Source organism: Heterocephalus glaber, unplaced genomic scaffold, assembly GCF_053883595.1.
Source record: "Heterocephalus glaber isolate CG9 unplaced genomic scaffold, H.glaber_assembly_v1.0 deba00000071, whole genome shotgun sequence".
NCBI lineage: Eukaryota > Metazoa > Chordata > Mammalia > Rodentia > Bathyergidae > Heterocephalus > Heterocephalus glaber.
Window position 1 is genome coordinate 16,730,524 of NW_028258137.1, and position 4,884 is coordinate 16,735,407.

General features: G+C 38.9%; 1 pseudogene; it reads right to left on the bottom strand.

The window, feature by feature from the left end:
• Positions 1 to 2,360: 2,360 nt before the first annotated feature.
• Positions 2,361 to 4,205, bottom strand: LOC106009265 (translation machinery-associated protein 16 pseudogene; annotated as a pseudogene).
• Between the last annotated feature and the right edge of the window lie 679 nt (positions 4,206 to 4,884).

A 4,884-nucleotide genomic window follows, 5' to 3' on the forward strand; every position in this document is an offset into this window, starting at 1 on the left:
TTAGTTAATGACTTATCTTAGAAATATTTAGGTATTAGGGGTGGAGATGTAGCTCAGTGGTAGAGAGCTTGCCTAGCATGTATGAGGTCCTGGGTTCAAGGCCCAGCACTGAAAAAAAATTAGATATTAATACAGAGAGAATCTCCTCATTCCTTTTTATGGTTGGGTAGTTTTCCATGGCTTAGCATCCATTTGGTTTGAATATTCTGTAATTTAACTAGTTTCCTACTGATGGAAACTTGAGTTATTTCCAATCTTTTGAAGTTTTGAAGAATACTGTAATTAATAATCTTGATCTTATATTATTATAACCATGTAAAGAAAGCCAGGAACTTTTCTTTTTCGGCCCTCATTCTCCCCCCACAACCCGGTATCTGGGATCGAACTCAGGACCTTAACGCTTGCCAGGCAAGTATGGCGCCACTGAGCTAAGTCCCCGGCCCTGACAGGATCTTTTCTTGAATCAAAGGCATATGCATTTGTAATTCTACAGTTGCACCAGTTTATATTCTCACCAGCAATATATTTGAATGCCAGTTTACCCAGCCTGACATACACAATGTGTCATCAAAATTTTTGAATTATGCCAATCTCAATGTTTTAAATATTTGTATCACATTGTAGTTTTGCCAGACATTGTGGTGCACACCAGAACTCTGGGAGGCTGAGATTTTAATTGGCATTTCTCTTCTTTTGCTTGAAGGTGAACCTCTAGTCACCTTCTAGTCACCTCTAGTGTAGTCAGAAAGGAATTTATCAACCTTCTACCCAGATCAAATTCCAAAAAATGATTGTACTGGCCAGGAAATTCTTTTGAACTGAGATGGTTTAAATTTCTATATGCCAAGCACGAGCCTATCTTAGGGGATATTCTCTCTGGCTGACTGGTCTCCCCACTCTAACTTCACAAATGGATTTTACTTTAATCTCAATTCACATGTCAGCACCTAAGTGAGACCTAGGCTAGCCACCTCATCCTAGTGGCCACCCAGCTTCTCTCTGACAAATCACTCTATTTTTTCTCTCCAGAGAGCTCATAGCTACATAATCTTTTTCTGATGCATGAGTGAATTCATCTGTATGCTCAACATTATATACTCAGTGTGTAACATGGTACGTGACACACAGTAGGTACTTACTGACCATCTGTTGAGCAGATAAATGCCCAACTTCTGCAACGAGGGGAAAAAGGGTGAAATTTCTAAACAGAGTTGTTTGATATTGGAGTGTGGGAAAGGAATTTGGCCTCGCCACTGAGTTGAAAATGCATAACAGGCAGCCCCAGTCCTTTATTCTCAAAGCATTTTAACTTCATGCTAACTTTGAGCAGTGGATGTGAGATCCACCCCCAATTAAGTTCAGGTTAGGTTTGGGACACTGAAATATTTTCTTTCATCCATAATCACTGGATCAAGGCCTATAAATCAGATAGTTAAGATGCAAAAACACAAACAAGGTCATAATTTGTTTCTTCCTGCCCTCTGTTTTTCTTGGCATGGAAAAACTCGAGCCTTCCTGACTAGGGATGGGTAATGACACTGGGGTGTGATTTATTATAGTGGCCTAACTAAATTTATTTTTATTTTATTTCTTCTCATTCTTTCCCCTTATTGTCCCAACTCATGTAAGGAAACACACTGAATAAAATAATTCTCCTGCTGATAAAGAACTTTCCCTGGACTCTTTGCTCATTTGCAGCTATGTTTCCAGAATCACAATCTTGGAACAAGACAGGCTGATGTGAGCAAGGGTGGATGTGGTGGGTACTTCTGGTAGGGAAGGAAGCCCAAGATCCCTGGCTTGTGGAAGTCACTTCTCTTACTACCTTTTCTAAACAAATTTGTTTATTAAGTTAGGAAAGTATTCCTATCCCCAAGGACCTGGCTACACAAGCGGGGGCCAGGTACGGCTATGGACAAGTCTGGGAGCCTCAGTTCCTCATCTCTAAAATGTGTGGCACAATACCAGAACCTTCTTCTCAAATGAGCGCCCATTAATTCAACTATTCCTAAAGCCAGGAAACAGAAAGATAAATGGTAAAATAAAATAATAATAGTACATAGACCATAAACAGATAAAAAGAAAAACAAAACAAAAAACCATAATATTAAGAAAAACAGCATAATATACCATTTTCATCTTCTACACTATAAACTATTTTGTTTGAACTATCTCTAAAATTTGCAGAGGAATAAGAAATTTGTTTTTGCCAATAACTAAAAATACAGGAGTTTAATAATAAATCACATTTTAACAAATATTATTGAAGCATAGTTATTGAAAATTAAATAATCAGAACTTTAAGAAGTTATAGAAATAAACTTTATTTTTAATTTTCAGAAGTATAAAAGTTGTAACACTTTGTATAAATTGTTAACAATTTAGTTGATACCTAGTTAATCTCACACAGCACTATTTTTTCCTTTTCTTGAAAACTTATACTTGCATCCTTTAAAAGACAGACTAATATATATTAGCATTTAGTAAGTTATTTGAAGAGCAAAATTCTAGAATATCCATGTTTGTCATGATACTTGAAATATGTTTAATATATTAATTTAAGTAATGTATCTCAGAAGTAACAATTATAATCATTAGTTCTCTAACCTTTAGGTCTGAATAAAACCTATCATCACTTTTCACAATGAGAAAGCAGAAAATAATATAATAATCAAATGGAGCTAACCTGAAATCATTCAATTCTCTTGGGCCTTTAAGAGACAGGGCCTGGTGGGTTGTCATTATGGAACCCTTCCATTTTCTGGCTTCCTGTCTTGCCATGTGATCTTTCCCTCTCTTGTGCCCTCCCATCACTGTGATAACCATGCACCATGATGTGTAGCAACAAGAGGAGGCCTCGCCAGAGCCAGCAGTGTGCTGCCTAGACATTCAGCCTCCAAAACCATGAGCTAAATAAATTTCTTTTCTTTATAAGTTATCTAGCCTCCGGTATTTTGTTATAGTAATGAAAAACAGAATATATCTTCTATTTTAGCAACTTAATATAAATGAAACACAAGTTTCATTTTAAAATAAAAATTACACTACCATATTTGAAACTGCAAATGTGATTCACGTTATGAGAGAGAATGAGTTAAAAACAGCAAATACTAGATAATTATTTCTCCTGAGTAGTGAGTGTGACTTAAAGTTCTCATATTACTTATTTTCAACTCAAGTAAGGACAATGAGGCCACAGGAGTCATTTCTTCATCTGAGTCACTTGATTGGCCTTTTAGTTCCAATTGCCCTTAATCTTTGTCTATAGTTAAGTTCTGAGTTTTCTTATTGTGCTTAGCAACTGCATCATTCGCACAAAGTTTTCTCATTATAATGTTTGGCAATTTCTTCAGATCCAAATCCCATTCCTTAAAGGTTTTCAGACTACTTCCATGTAAAATGTCTGGAGTCTCAAGGCCATAGCCTTCGTACTGCTGTAGTTCATGCTCCATCGTCTGCTTGATGACCATCTCCCGGGGTTGGTGGCGCCTTCCCTGCCTGTCCTTGATGCTGTTGTGTAACTCGATCTGCTCCAGCTCACTGCTGAATCATTTAAACACCTTTCAATTAATTCACAAGCGTCTTTCTTTGAATATCTCATTTTTGGGGGATCCAGCTCATTTTGAAACCACTGCAGTTTTTCACCAATAAGGTTGAGACGTAAAGCCTTTTCATTCTTCAATTTTTCCTTCTTTTCTTTTTTGTGGGCCTCTCTTGTAATTTGAGCAGCTTTTCTACTATACAGGTGGATGATTTTTTTTTCTGTGCATTTTCTCTGTGGTGCTTTAGGCATGGTGACTTCCTGGAGGCCACAGGGGACCTCCGCACTCCAGACCACACAGGTTCACAGCCGGGAGCGGCAGCTCTCATGCCCGCTTTCCAGCCCAACACAAGTAGGGCCCAGGAATAAGAAATTTTAGCAGAGCGTGGTGGTGCACGCTGGTAATCTCAGCACTCAGGAGGCTGAGGCAGAAGGACCGCTTCGAGTTCGAGGCCACCCTGGGCTACATAGTGAGTTCAGAGCCAGCCTGAACTACATAGCAAGACCCTGTCTCAAAAAACCAAAAACATCAGTGGTTTCACTGCCTGCTGAACAAGTGCAAGGACCCGAGTTCGATCCCCAGTACCAAAAAAAAAAAAGCAAAAAAATATGTATAGAAAAAAAGTTTGGATAGTAGCAAAACAAAACACTAAATAGCTATCTTGAAGTTAAGGGCTTAAGAGTTGATTTTAGCTTTCATCATGATACTTTTCTTTATCTGTTTCATTCTTTCTAAATAGTATATATTACTTTCTTTCTTTTGGTACTGGGGATGGAACTCGGGACCTTGAGCTTTCGAGGAAGGCGCCGGAACCACTGAGCTAAATCCCCGGTCCAAAATAGTATAAATTACTTTTGTAATTAAAAATAAGTAATAATAAAATTGTTTAAGTTGGTTTGTGTGACCCAACCTCCTGTAGCTCTCTGTGGAAGTGGAACAATTTGTTTCCCAAGAGGTGGATACAGAAGCATAACAGTGGGATGGGAGTGAAGGGGGCCAGATGTGACTCTGATCCGGGTCAGAGTGAGGCCATGGAAAAATACTAGGGATGCCACACCCTCCTCGTGGTCCTGGTGAAGGCCACAGTGAAGTCACCTCTCCATTGTTTTTGTTCCTCTCTCCACATGAAATAACTCAGTTCCTCTTACTGTAAGTAAATCTAACCTTCTTGCCTTTCTTGTGATTTCCCTCTGAGCTTGCTATTACTGCCCCACTCTTTCTGTTATTTCCCAAGGCGAACAACTTGCTCCTCCAGGTGGGGACTCAGAAGGAAGGAGAGAATAAAAGGGTGAATCTGTGGATGCCTCATGCCCCGGGCCAGTGGTTCTTACTGACTTTCCAC